The sequence below is a fragment of the Lissotriton helveticus genome, chromosome 3_1, assembly GCF_964261635.1.
Source record: "Lissotriton helveticus chromosome 3_1, aLisHel1.1, whole genome shotgun sequence".
NCBI classification, from domain to species: Eukaryota; Metazoa; Chordata; class Amphibia; order Caudata; family Salamandridae; genus Lissotriton; species Lissotriton helveticus.
This window is the reverse complement of record NC_136061.1, coordinates 398,352,449-398,367,755: the sequence shown is the minus strand read 5'-3', so window position 1 is coordinate 398,367,755 and position 15,307 is coordinate 398,352,449. Positions and strand designations below refer to the sequence as shown.

At 46.5% G+C, this 15,307-nt stretch overlaps 1 protein-coding gene across 2 annotated transcripts in view; it reads left to right on the top strand.

The window, feature by feature from the left end:
- LOC144822522 (apoptosis-inducing factor 3-like) overlaps positions 1-15,307 on the top strand; it is a 545,716-nt gene that overhangs the window by 37,847 nt on the left and 492,562 nt on the right. Inside the window, exon 1 of one of the 2 annotated variants that reach the window (XM_078680158.1) lies at positions 11,536-11,948. The exons of the other annotated variant lie outside the window; for it this stretch is intronic. The gene's annotated coding sequence lies outside the window, so the exon portion shown is untranslated. Of the gene's footprint in view, positions 1-11,535; positions 11,949-15,307 lie in introns of those variants that run through there. 2 annotated transcript variants of the gene reach the window in all.

Below are 15,307 nucleotides of genomic sequence, written 5' to 3'. Positions count from 1 at the left end.
TATTCAGCCTATAAAAATCTTTCTTACATTTTTGAATCACAGGGACACGATTGCTTTCGACGACTTTACCTAATTCTGATGTTATAATAACCCCAAGATACGTAGCACCTGTGAATCTGACAAAGAGAGCCTGTCGTTAACTACAATTTGTGTTTTTTCCCGGTTAAGCCGATAGCCTGAGACCACCCCAAAGCATTCAGCCTCATGCTCTATTTCTGTTAAGCCACAGATGGATTTACGGCAGTTATTGCCAGACCGTCTGCATAACCTAAAATCTTAGTTTCTAGTATAATCGAATAGGAAGGATTCCCTCATTTGCCTCAATTTTCCTAATCAAAGGGTCGATATAAAAGGCGAATAGGAGGGGAGAGCATGGACACCCCTGACTTGTCCCCCATGTGATAGCAATCGGGTCACTTTTGCCCCACATCAACCTCAGTCGAAACTTAGGACTCCTATATAGTGTCTGTGCGGCTTTTATACACCCCTTTCCTACCCTCGCATTCTCAAGTACGGCCCTAATGTAGCCCCACGAGACCCTATCGAATGCCTTCTCTGCGTCAAGCAGGATAAGCGCCATAGGATCTCGCGTGACAGAGGTACCATCAAACAGTAAAAACTCTGCGAATATGTTCGGCTGTGCCTCTGCCTGGGATAAACCCGTGCTGGCGGAGCGAGATCACCTTCCCAATCATGGTACTAAAATGATTTGCTAGGATTTTTTAGAAAGATTTTTGCATCGCTATTCATTAAACTAATAGGTCAGTAAGAACCAGGTTCGTTAGGGGAAAAAAATCATTCTAGCTTCTGCCCATGACTCTGGGGATGCTTCCCCTTTCTGCGCCTGGCGCATTACAAAATTTAAATCACCCCCCAAAGTTGAAAAAAAGCCTTATAAAATTCTAGTGGGATTTGGTCAGGCACTACAGCCTTGCCAGATGGCAGTTCGCTGGAGGCTTTTTGAATTTCTTCATCTGAAAATATGTCCTCCAAAGGCCTTGAGTCTTCTAGTGAAAATGTCTGGGCTGTGAGCGATGCTAAATAGTATTTTATGTTCTTGTCCTTCCTGAGCCCATTTTCCTTGTATAAATTCTTATGATAGCTTTGAAAAACCATGGGTATTTCACTGGGCATTGGGACTACTTCCCCCCTTTGAATTTTTGATCTCTAGGGTGTTCCCCCCCAGTGGGTTTCTGTCTAGACCTTGCAGCTAGCATGTGTCCAACTTGTTCACTATATTCATAGCAAGACTGTCTCCAGGCCAATAATTTTCTCGCTGCTCTTGTTACCATGATTTCTCCTGCTGCAGCCTTTGCTAATGCCAGCTTCTTGAGGATTTCATCTGTATTTGAGCTAATGGCAAATGCCCTAACCAGTTCTTCTTCTATGTCTAATATTGTACTATGCATGGTCTTAACATCTTGTTTCGTTTTTTTGTTCCGGTTCAGCAAATAGCTCAGGGTTTCCCCTCTGATTCCGGCCTATAGGGCATCGCATACCATCCCACACCCAGCACTAACCTCCAGGAATTCCTCAAGCCATTTGTTCATATGTTGAACATGGTTTGGGTTTTATAGCAGGGCACGTTTAAAAGTCCAAATGCGTTCGCCCCCCCCCCGCTTTGAATCTCCAGAACCAAGGGATTGTGGTCGGAGATGATCCGAGGAAGTTTCTTGATGGTACAAGTGAGGAGAGAAGATGAAACCAGAAAGTAGTCTAGTCGAGCTACGACTCTATGTGGTGCCGAATAGTATGTGCTACCCCCTCCTGTGGTTTTAGTTGCGCCCAGGCATCCATGAGCCCATTATCATCCATCATTTAAATAAGAGCCCTGTGGACTTTTTTTTCCGACCTGTATATTTACATGGGTTCCCCTTCCATAACCCCCCAATGGCCTTTATATTAATATCGCCACATACAATGATCGGTAGAGGCCACTTAGCCAATTCAGAATTAAGAAATTCGAATATTTCTGGGTCATCCCCTGTCGACCCATAAATTGAGCATAATGTAAAATGAAATCCCTGATCTTAACCTTCAATAATTGCCCATCGACCTAACCCATCAGTTAAACAAGATTTAAACACAATCCCTCCTTCTGTGTGAATATCGCTACCCCTCATGTCCTGGTCCCCTGTGTAGTGTGTACTATCAGTTGAAATCCCAGCTGTTCTAATAGGATTTTCCGCGTCCCCTCGATGTGCGTTTCCTGTTTACAGACTATGTCAGGGTGTAACACCTTGAGCTGTTCCATAACTATTCTGCGTTTGGCAGCGTAGTTCAACCCGAATATATTAATCATTGCTACTCTCATAAAACATATGTATTCCCACCCTATCCCCACTTTCCTTCTTTTCCTTTTTCTATTTCCAGCCACCTCTCATTAACTTCCTCACGTGATGGTGTTTTTGTTTTCCCCAATCCCCCCACCCCCGGTAAGCCTCAGCTTATGCCCCACCCTGCCCTCCATGCTCTCGTAGCGCCCCGCCCTTCCTCTCTACCCCCACCTACAATGTGAGACATGCAGACCTATGGTCTCTGTGATGGAGCCTGAGAGTCAGCCCCCCTTGCTGCCTACCTGCTAGACCTTACTCTTATCTTTCCACCTCCTCTTTTTTAAAAAAAAATATATTATTTTTACCCCCCTTTTTAAAAGTGCTACCCTCCTGTGGTCTTACCGACGATAATTCTTACATCCTGGTGTTTCTTCCATAAAAGCAATCCACCAAAAAAACAAGATACAGTAATAAGAAAAAGTAAAATAAAGTACCAGAAGACACACCCCCTTCCCTACTTCAGTCTAGCTGGAAAAGAGAGAAAAATATAGGTCCCTGCCATTACGTTTTTCATTTTCAATGTAATCTTTAGCTTGAATCTCTGAGGTGAAGACTTGTGGATGATCTTTAATCGTGCTGGGTTCATCAAAAAACTTTGTGCCCCTAAGGATTGACAGGGCTGAATCAACTCTCTTAATTTCCATAGTCGCTCAACGGTAACATGGCAGGAATCTGGCTTTGCAAAGAAGGGCTGATTCTCATAAGTCTGTCTGGCATTCGGGGGGCCTCAGCATACACTTCCTCTCGAAGCAAAAAGTTCCTGAAATAAATGAGTGTTGCCCTTTGCATTACTGTTCCTTTTCTGCTGGGTTGGGCAATGTTTTTTTCAAGGTCATAGGGAAACGGTGAACCCACTGTATCTCTATCTCCCAATTTCAGTGCTGGAGTTCTGGAAAAGGTCCCTTCATTAGTCTCAGTACATAGGCCCGTATGTCTTTCCCTTCTATTCCTTCTTGTATGCCAATTATCCGTAGGTCATTCCGCCTTTGCCTATTCTCAAAGTCTTTCATCTTCCATTGAAAACACGTGAAATTATTTGCGTAGGTTTTAGTCTGTGCCTGAGTTCTGATCAAGCCATCTTCTAGTGTGCTAGTTCGCTCTTCAACCAGCTTCAGTCTCGAATTTATATCTTTGAAAGCTTTAGCCATTTTCCTCACAGCGGCCTGAAGTTTCTTTGTTGCCAGTCATTTTTTCTTTCCATCCATTCGGGTCTCATCTTGCAGTTGTTTGATAGATTCGTAAATGATTTTCAAGGAGCGCTCTTCAGCTTGTGTTGATGTCGCATTGGCAGCATCCTTCCCCTGTCCCGAAAGATCTGGATAAACACTCTGGGTAGCAGAGTATTGCCATTTTAAGTTGGGGCCTGCATTAGATCTGGTGTTCTCTTCTGGTTCCCTTTCGAATGGGTGGGAATATCTATGCTTCTGTGCCCTTCTCATGGGTACTGAGACTGGAGCTGGAGAATTGTGTGTTGCTGCTATCTCAAGAGGAGCTAACATCGGAGCCATCGGTCACAGAGAAAAATGTATCCCCTAATTCTAAAGTATCCTCCAACCCCATAAGACCTGTTGCCTCCTCGACTAGCATAATAGTGTTCAGTTGGGCCGCAGTGCCTGCGGACTGTTCCTGAGCCAGGGAGGAGTGGTCTACATTGAAAAGATTGTCCACCAAGGTTGAGGCTAACTGCCCAAATTCGAAAGACAGAAGGGGTCTGTGACTGTTAGCATCCTCAGAACTTTCGGTAGCAATCTCGCCATGGATATCATCGGCTTGGATTATCGCCTTGTCAGCTGGCTGCTTACTACAAGAGGCATCCCCTGTGCTAAAAGAAGGCAGCTGCCCCCCCGAAAATTTCAATATCCGGCGGTTTAGTCGGTTGCTCCTTGTGGCCGACCATTGCACCATAACCATCAGCTTGGGGGGTCATGGTGAAGAAATCTGTAAAGCTGCACTTCACGGCTTGCCCTTGAAGCACCAGCAGTGGTTGTGGCTGTGAATATGCCATAGGATCTATTGGGCAGTCTTCCCCCCTTTGTCCCCATACTACTGTCAGTGAGATCAGCTTGCTTTGAAGTCTCCTGCCTCTCACCTTTCTTTGGCCCGTCCTGGGTCTGTCTCCCCTTTAGGGACGTCCTGGTGTTAGAATTTAAGCAGCCCACCGGCCTTGGTCCCTTGGGACTTTATACCAAGATGCTGGAGTTTGCTTCTGCGCCTGCCCTCACACCCAGAGCCTTCAGGCGTGCCACACGGCTGGGCTTGGGAGGCATCCTCGCTTCCTCCGATCTGTTAGTGCGGCTCAGTAGTTGTAGTAACAGAAAACTCTGAAATGCACCACAATATTGGTTAGTTAGGTCGCTGTGTGAAGCAAGTGATTCTGGGTCACATGTTTTCAGCCATGCCACATTGAAAAGGATTCTTAGTTGCACTTCTTGGACCATGCCCATTTTAGAGATACTGTGTTTACAGACAGAGCCACCTAGTAATCCCGTGAGGACTGGGTATAATCAATCTATTTTAGAGATACCTCACTAAAATCAGTCCACTTAAAGCACTGCTGCATATGTGCAATACCGTAGAGACTCTCTCTGAATTGGATTGCAGGGAACGGAACCCGCATTTTGTCTGTAGGTACCCCAGAGGCCTGCGAAGTGTGTGCACCTCTTCTCAACTCCTCCACACAGGAGGAATACAGGAATACAGATTCAAATACTCCCTCTACATAATGATGGTGGGAAAGTACATTTGTGGTACACAGCCTACTCTATTAATATGGTATGGTATCATGAACCTGGGGTGCTTTCAGTCCCTCTGGCTTCTAGAGTTTCAATCTGAAGAATGGCTCTTGAATTTACAATCTGATGCTGCGTCTTCGGTGTACTGTGAAACATGGGTGTCACGTTTTAGGACAGTCACAGTACGTTGCCCATTCCTTATAGTATGTATGTATGTATAGATATTCTTATATAGCGCGATTTCTGTCACCCAACGGGCATCCTGGCGCTTAGACTGCCCTGACACCTACACATACATGATGTTTTCCAGCAGCAGATGCATTTACATTGCCCTGGGGAACAGGTGAGTTTTCAAGGCTTTTTTAAAAGAGTTAAAATTTTCCAGACCTCTCAGACCTAAGGGGAGGGAGTTCCATAATTTTGCAGCCGCAAATCTAAAAGACCGACCACCAGTCCGGGACCTCAGAATCTTAGGTACAACCACCAGATGAGAAGAGGCTGAACGTAGCAGTCTGGACGGGGTGTACCAAGAAAAGGTCCCGCAGAGGGGGCGGACCCTGCCCATGTAAGGCCCTAAACACCAAGCATAATGCTTTAAAATCAATCCGCTGGGAGACTGGCAACCAATGAAGGTCCCTAAGTGCCTTAGCGGAGGAGTCCAGGCGACGGCGTGAAAGGACCAGTTTAGCGGCAAAATTCTGCACCCGCTGTAATTTACCGACTAAGTTAGCCGGGGCTCCCAAAAGTAGTGCGTTGCAGTAGTCAATGCGACTTAGAATTATGCTCCGCACTACCTCTGATCTTACCTGTGACGGGAGCAGGGGCAAGATCTTGCGCAGCGAGCAAAGCAATGCCATGCAGGTGGCCACCGTTCGATTCACTGATGCATCAAGCTGCAGGCTAGCGCTGAACACTACCCCCAAGTTACGAACCGAATCCGCGGGCGAGCTAGCGCCCTGGAAATCGGGAGGCCAGAAATCCGGCGGTAGTGGTCTGGGGATACGGTCCAGGGAGCAGTGCAACACCTCAGTTTTTGCGCTGTTGAACTGCAGGGAGTTATTACCCAGCCATTCAGCCTTGGTGTTCATACAGCGATGAAAGGCCTCCTGGGACACCCCATCCTTACCCTCAAGGGAAAAGATGAGCTGGGTGTCGTCAGCGTAGTTGGTAACCGTAATGCCAAAGGATTTAATCAACATGATCAGGGGGCGGAGGTAGAGATTGAAAAGAATGGGACTGATGGCTGACCCTTGAGGTACGCCCTGACCAACCCTTCTGATGTTTGATTTAAAGGGTGGTATGGCCACTAGCTGGTGTCTATGATCAAGATATGACATCAGCCATTCAAGGGCCAGCCCAGATACTCCAACCTCCGCCAATCTCCTGATCAATATTGTATGGCTGACCGTGTCGAACGCGGCCGACATGTCGAGCAGCACTAAAAAGGCTGCCCGACCCTGGTCGGCCCGGGGTTGTTAAAGTCTGTCACCCTCATTGTGCAGTGCTATCGTCTATTGTACTATTATTGAAATGCACATTTTAGAAAAAGAACCTATTTTTAATTAACAAGAGTCTTTATCATATTTTTGCAGGCCCCTTGCTGTATCATTTCATGTGGGGTCTTCTTTAGGATTGTATCTGGCTCAGTCCTTCATTTGAAATTCCTAGCTTGCCCAGCTCTACCACTTGTGAAGTACGAATGCAAGGGAAAAGCTGCATCACAGAAGGTTTAACAAGCTATATTTGTTAATTAACATGTTGAGTGTAATTAATGCTAATAAATAAACATGTGAGCACATTCCCGTTTGGCCTAAACTTGAACCCACAGTAACTATTGCATGCATGGCAGTTTTTTGGCGCCCACAGCCTTGGCTGCAGACCTCACACTTCTGCACACCCTAGGAAATAAATTAGGGGGAACACTGCCTGTAACACAGGCCAAGGTGGTGTCATGGATTTAAACATATGTAGATCACAGTGTAGCTCTGTGTTAGAAATGGAGCCTCGATTTGGCAGTGGTTTCCACAGTGTGTCAGAAGGGCCCCATCCTAGTCACACATTAAGTTTACCTATGCTCATCTTTGGATAGCTTGGCTCCGAGCACTCAGGCTAAACTAAAGAGGCAATGTGTAAGGTATGTGTGCACACACACACACACAGTGAAAATACAACAAAAGAAGTCCACCCAAGTTTAGAAAAATAACCAACATGTATCTGAGTAAAACAATACCAAAACAACATAAATCCAACATACACAAGTCAAGTTATGAATTTTCAAAGATTAAATGCAGTTATACAGCTTAGAAACACAATAGCTCTGGCGGGGCTATAGCGACGTGCTTGACGAAGTCGAATCTCAAAGTTTGGGGCTGACCGTGATGGAGCACGGGCCGGCAACTGAGTTATACAGACCCTGGTTAAGGTACCTTCGAAACAATGGCAAAACAAAGAACGTATAAGGCGCTCGGGAGGTGAGGCGTCACTGAGGCCGGTGCATCATTAGTTCCTTATTGTCGGTATATTTAGTTGGCATGTCCGTGTTTGGGACGGAGGTGAGGCGTCACTTACGCAAGTACGGTGTTGGTTCCTGGAGATGGGGCAGAGTCATTGAGCTGTTGACGCCCGAGACTTTGCAAGGCAGTGGCTCTTTAGAGGTTCTGCGGCGATGTCGTGCCTGCGTTGTAAGTCGCAGTCAATATGTTGAGCAGGGACCACAGCTCTGGTGCAGGCAGGAGCACGGTGTCAAAGAGCGGTGCTGGCTTCGAAGTCATGCTCAAAGTCAATGTATTGGTTTCTTCTTGCTTAGCACAGCAAACCCACTTCCAAGAGCACAGGAACTGGATTTGGCACCATTTGGCAGAGTAGGGCTCTCAGCAGAAAATCAGGTGAAGTCTTCGATGGCACTCAACTCAAGCCCTTGGAGAACCTTAGAAAGTAGGATGCAGAGAGCAAAGTTCAGTTCTCTTACTCGAAAGACAAAAGCAGCAGGACAATACAGCAAAGCAAGCAGCAAAGTGGCAGTCCCTCCTGGCTGCACAATAGCTCTTGTTCTTGGCAGAATGTCCTCAGTCCATTTGTGTTCCAAGTATGTGGTGTCAGAGGTCCAGTACTTGCACCATTTTAGCTAATTGGAAGTACTTCGCAGGCATATTGCTGGAGGAGTTACAGGCTTGGGCCATAGAGAAATCTTTAATACCGGTCAATCAGACAGGTTTTGTCAAATCAGTGGGCACCATGACCAATATCCTAACTATGGGCATGCTAATAGACAAGGCAGAAACAAAAAAAATGCCCCTACACTTCTGCTACATAGATTATAAAGCTGCTTTTGACCACATCAACCGGAACATCTTATGGTCAAAACTAAATGGATGGGGGATCTCAAAACCACTTTTGGACTTGCTGATAAATCTGCATACGGAGACTTGGGTACAGATAAAGGTGGGGTACGGCTCACTGCTGTCGAGGCGCATACACACCAACAAAGGTCTCAAGCAGGGCTGCGTCCTGGCCCCGACGCTATTCAACCTGTACCTAGGTGATCTGGTACCAATCCTGAACAACTGCAACTCCCATGCACCCAAATTAGGAGGGCTGCACCTACCATGTCTCTTATATGCGGACGATATAGTCCTAATAAGTCACACCAAGGTAGGGCTGCAAAAACTTGTGAACACGACACAGAACTACTCCAAGCCAAACGACCCAACAATAAACCTTGAGAAAACCCAGACGATGACGATCAGCAAAAGCAAAAAGAAACCTCTTTCATGGTTCTGGAACAACTCTCGTATCAAAGATACGTCCACATACAAATACCTAGGCGTAAAGATTGATGATGGTGGATGGTTCAGTGTGCAAAGATCAAGCATAAGAGGAAAAGGACTGGCACTGGCAATTTCCTTAAAAGCACTCAACAATAAACTATCTGGTCCTTCCCTAAAACCTCTGATACAAGTTATTCGCCCCAAATTGCTGCCAACTATCACCTATGGGAGCGAGGTGCAGCGAGGCAGAGACGCAACAACACTTGATAGCACGATTACAGCTGCACATAGAATCATCTTCAGTCTCCCCAAGCGAACCTCTCCGTCGCAGATTAGGCTGGAGTTTGGCATTCAACGTCAGCTCCTGGCAAGACAAGGGGCCTAATCTGCGCATGGGATAAAGCGAGGAAATCCGCACAAGGAACACTGAACAACTATCTGTGGAGGGAGCTAGAGCAGCATCCAACCTCACCAGCAGCCAAGTATTTGGCAAACAGTCTTGCAAACACTGGGTTGAAACAGCTCTGGACTACCCCCGCAAATCGTACAACGCTCAAAAAATTGGTAAAGAAGTCTATTAAACAACTGTCATGGGTTCAAGACAAAGTTGACTTCTCAAAAAGAACTCACGCCTGGATGATTCTAAACTCATATACGGAAATAGCTCCTCAGAACTATCTCGGCTTGGGTTACGCCAAAACTACCAAAATGTGCTTCCTAAGGTACCGGTTAGGCCTGTTAGCCTGCATACAGCATTTTCCAAATTGGTTAAAAGAGAAAGCAGGCACGCTTTGCAGGCTATGTGGTGTTACACAAGAATATATGCTACACTTGCTATGTTCGTGCGAGAAAATGCTAGCCGAGCGGAAACTCCTGCTGAAGCGCCATTTTATCAGATACGGGATACGCACACGAAGGAATGCAGCTCTCACCTGTTTTTCATCCCAGGATCCCCAGCTGAGCTGCAGCCTGGTAAAATTCATAAAGGCAGTGGAAAAAAATGCCCAGAACTGACTTTTAACCGCTTTTAAAATAAAAACTATCACCACGAAGTATCCCTGGCGTGTAAAATGGAAGGACAATACACGTCATTACCAGTATGAACAGAACAGCAATGTCTATGCTATGTTTTTAAAAATACATGTCATTTTATATCCTTGTTTTATATTCCGTTTTTGTATTGCATTGGTTTTAATTAACTGTGCTAATAAAATACTTACTTACTTATAATTGGGGTAGGTATACTTCACAGAAAGATATTTGTATGACACAAGACCCTACCCTTCTTGGCCCTAGCTCCAAACACACTACAGGGTGGTAGGCAGCTCTTTGCGAAGGGACAGACACAGCCCTATTCAGGTGCAAATGTCAAATCCTCCCACCACTCTACCTCAGGAAGACCCATCAGTCTGGTGATAGTCATCGTGATATGCAGGGCACACCTCAGCTCCTTTTGTGTGCGACTGTCTAGAGTGGATTCACAAAGCTCAACTGTCATCCAACCCAGACGTGTATTCTAGGGACAGCCAGACGCAAAGAATGGTTAAGTAAGAAAATGCATACTTTCTAAAAGTGGTATTTTCAGACCTGCAACTTAAAAACCATCTTCACTAAAATGTGTTTTTTTTAAATTGTGTGTGCAGAGACACCAAATTCCAATTTCTATCTGTTCCCAATTGGAAGGCCCACTCTGCATAGGCTCTTGTGTGCTCACAATCAAATGCCATGTTCTAACTTTACCCAGTGGAGCGCTTCAACTTGAGCAGGGGGTGAATTTGCAGGTAGTGTTAAATGAGCAATCATCACGCAGTGATTAGAACCTGCAGCAGAGAACTGAGACTCAATCCTTCAGCCAATTCTAAAAACAGAACTTGTGCCTCGTTGTAATCTGCATTAAGGAGATGAAGTACACCTTCAGTTCAGCCAAGAAAGAGACTACATCTCGCGTGGGCAGCTAGTGTTACATGGAGCAGAATGAGGCTGCCCGTGGCTCACGCAGTGGGCCTCCTCAAAAGGACGACCACCTTAATGCCACATTAGGTACACCGCCACCCCTCTAGTTGAGGGGAGCCCAGGGAGGAGTCCCCCAGCCCGGCGTGCCAGCGGCGTCTCTTCCGAAGTCAGAGGGTAGGGGCAAGGTATTTATACCTGCCCCACCACGTTGGCATACTTTTGTATGGAATAAACCTGCAGCAAACTTTTCCCAACAAAATTGTGATGTGTGATTTATTTATTCCAATTGCATGCTAGGATCTACAAAGGTGGGGAGGGTTGACTAAATAGGCACTATGGGTGGTGCAGTCAGAGCAGAGAATGGAACTTCCGTTTGTGGCAGAAAATGCAACTGTCATACAGCGAACGAGTGTGTGCAACTGGAAGAGTGAATGCAGCCCACTGTCTACAATGCAATCGAGCAGGAACAACAACCACCTGCTAGAACAGGTAATTAACATGTCTCCAAAACCTGGAGTCTGGGGAGCGAGTTGATCGGACAAAGAAAGAAACTTGAAACCACAGACACCGGGCGTGGAATTATACAACCTGGCTGCGGCCGAGGCCGACATGGAATCGCACTGTGGAGTCTCGCCGGGAATCCGCGGGAGCTAAACAGCTCTGCCTGCGGGGAAGCGCCGCGCTCGGAGCCACAGCTCTCGAGCAGGTTTTTAGCTGACTCACGATGATTCTAGTACAGGCACAGTCGGCGGGCGGGCGTGCGTGTGTGCGTACAGGGCGGCTCCATGGCAGGCGGCGGCTCCCGATTAACTCGAAGGAAAGTATAGGACGATGCTCAGGTGCTGCGTGCCACTAATCCCAGGAGTGTCACCGACAGAAAGCATCTCAATTTCTAGAGGAAGGAGGCAGAAGTAATGAACAGAGACAAAAGACTTTTACGGGAGACGCTCAGCGTTGAACAAGCTGCACACTCTCGCCTTGTTGGCGGTGTACCAAGCATCCAGGACCGGGGGATGCTGCAGGGAGCTGGAAGCAGGCCAAGGCAGAACTGGGAGGCCGAGCCGCAAAGACACTGAGGAGCAAACCAGTGTACTTACTGGGTTATTGAGGCCTGTGGAACTGGCAGCAGGCCTGTACAGGAACAGCCTGTGAAAACAACGGTGAGTTCTAATTTTCAGGTTTCAGTCTCTCCTGACTGCGTGTGTCCACCTCTGGAGAGGATGCCTGTGCAGTACCCCGCATACATGCCAACAGGGCTTTAAGTGGGATGAAAAAAGTGGGGGTTGAGGGATGTCTAAAAGGGGAGTGGTGGATCTAATTAGGGCGTGGCTTAAAAACAGGTAATCTAACAATCTGTGCTTCGCATAGTGTGCCGTCTGCCTGGTAATTTACTGCTTCTGTCATTGCATCCAAGATATGTAATACAACAAGTAAACATTACACTTGTAACAACCCAGGACTATTGGCTTTGCCAGTGGTTGTTAGTTGCATAAGATAAATAAGCAACAACTATGGCTTTGTTGTATTGAATATCGAGAATGCTTCAACTCTGAAATGAGACTGCGAAAGAACTATGAGTCTCTCTGAAGTTACATCAAAGACAGTGAATGAAGGGTGACATTGCTGCACAGTTAATGTATATTTTTCACTTTTGAGTATGAGAGCGAAAATTGAGAGCCCGATAGGGACCCGTCTCAGCACCTGCTTTTTAGAACTGCTAGTGCTGAGCACCGGCAGGACCCGGTCCACTTAAAGACCTGCATGACAACATTTCAGGGCAGGCAGGTGGGCGATTAAAAAAAAAAAAATGATGGGAGATTGTAGTTTCCCCATTGATCTATATTAAAGCAGAGGCAATCTTCCGGAATCTGGTATATTGGCATGTAGGGAGCAGCATTTTTTATTTTCGCAGTTTAATAACATAACAGAAACAAAAAGAGTCCTAAGCTCAGTTTTTGTGTGCACTACGTAAAACTGACAAAAGTAGATGTCGAGACCTGTCACACACTCTAACCTCCCCCTCCTAGAATTAAGGACGAAGCCTTAACCTTTGATGTCAGAGGTAATTGTTGGGAGGGGGAGATGAGAACGTGCGTAACAGGCACCAACATTTGACTTACGCGTTTATTCCAGCAGATCATGATTCGGCAATCCGAATCAGGTTTCTGAATCAGGAATCAGGCGGCAGGAGACCGGCCTTGAAATCAGTAGTCTCCTCCCTGAATTGGGAGGTTTGGCATGTATGACCCAGGTACAAGTTGTGCAACGTCCAGTCCAGTTCTAGAGGTAGGTCACAGTAGCCCCTTGTGTCTTACAGTCTAACACAAACTACCTCTTATGAATAGCTGCCAAGTTTTAGATTGTGTATGTGTAACATTACCATTTTATGTGTGACATTCAATGCTTCATGTGTGACGCTACGTGTAAAACTTAATTGTGATTTAAACAATGCAAAAAAATCCCTGTTAAGATAAATATCAAATATTGCCCCACTTGGTGCTATATGAAGCTTTAACGTTAAGTGCTACTTTTTATTCAAATATACTGCAGTACGCATGTGCAGACTCTTGGCACTAGGAACAGCAGACAGCCATCCCCGGAGCACTGCATGCTCACCTCCAATCACCCCGCCCACATACACACACGTTCCTTACATAAAGTAAAGACCGAACCATAGACCACTGTCCCCACTGTCATATATTTAAAAACATCACAGAATCAAGGGCTGCACAAGCTCATGTGTGGTTTTGTAAGGGCATTATTACATTTATCGAAAATAATATTTAGCTTTTTGGTAGTGCTTCATCTGATTTTATTTGCCATTTCATAATGCAATGTATTAATTAATGCTATATGTAGACGGAGTGCAGCAAATTGTGTTGGTGCATTGTATGGGCTGCACAGTTATAGGCAGGCCCAGTTCCAGGAATTTATATGTGGACCGTCCAAGGGTGCGTTTGAGCGGGTCAATGTGTGCCCAATTATTGACAATTCTGGAGGTAGCCTACAAGTGCTCGATTTATGTTGTATTTTCTTCCAAACAATCATACGGAGCATGTAGAGAGTTATTTGACAGTAATAGCTGATGTCTCTACACGTCAGGCCCAACCCTCATAATTTCCAGCAGGCCAGGCTTAAATAAAAGCACCGGAGACCAAGCAGATTGTAGTCCAAGTTTAAGGAGGTCCCTGTGCCCACACCCAAGCCTTTCCACCTTTGCACTAGGAAGACTGGCTATTTACTCCTTGCAATTTCTCCAACGCCTATTTTTGTTACACACTGTGATCTTTGTAACTGTTTCTTTTCATGTAATTCTTTTGCTTTCATTGATGAAAAAAGGTTTGAGTAAACAGCAACACATTGGAACAAAATAAAGCAGTATTCTTGATACCCGAGAGTAGTTTTCATGTCTGGCAACTATAAAACTGGCTATTGCAGTCAAAGTGGTATCCTTCTGGGGTGTAGCACACCAAGAGGTCCAGGGGCGCAATGGCCTGCTTTGTGCGCTTTGGGGCACTATGATATTACAGAAGAGGGCCGCTTGAGCAGCCCTTCTGTAATACTGATCGCGCTGGAGCACATGTAGAGCCAAGTCTATCTTCAGAGTGCATTCTCTCAGATTCATGGGATTGAGGGAATGGCTTTGCCTCGGCGCCCGCCCCATCATGGATGCAGGCATAGGGGCAAAAAGACCCTCCGGATGCGCACTGACAGTATGCCGCAAAGAGGTGGTGCGCAGCCTGTGTGCCTCCATAAGCCAGCCTACTGGAGGATGCCAAGGGGCTAACATGGACCCCCCCACTCTCCCCAGACATTGCCCTTTAGGCAGGTGCAGTCACTAACTGCACCTGACTGCAAGGGGGTCTCTCTACCCTCTTTAAATTGCAGGCCGCATTTCGACTGCATTGTGAAGCGCTTGATTTCTATATTTATTAACAGTAATTCCGTATTTCATTGAAAGCCCTGCTCCCAGGGCAGGCACGGGTTCGCAGCTGTCCTGAGGGCAGCTCATTTATTTTAGCATGGTGCACTGTCCCTACTCATGCCCAGCGCACCTGTTTACAAGTGTGAGGATCCTGCTACAGTGTCTTAATGAAGCTGGGGTCGTTGGTCCCGCGCTGTACTGGTTGCAGTCATTTCTCACAGGAAGATGCTTCCAGGTACAACAAGGGGAATGTTGTTCGGTAGAGATGCCACTAGATCAGGGAGTGCCTCAGGGCTCAGCTTTGAGCCCTACTCTTTTTAATCTGTACATGGCCTCCCTGGCGAAGGTGGTACAGTCGTTCGGGGTGGAACTGGTATCATACGCCGACGACACTCAGCTGCTGATCTCTCTATCGCAGAACCCCACCAATACCGCCATGAACTTTAGGTCTTGTATGCAGGCGCTAGCTGAGTGGATGGACTCCCACTGCCTAAAGCTCAACGGCTCTAAGACAGAGGTTTTGGTAGTGGGGGGAAAGAGCAAAAGCTGGTCAGCCGAGTGGTGGCCTTCGTGCCTTGGCCCTACTCCCTCACC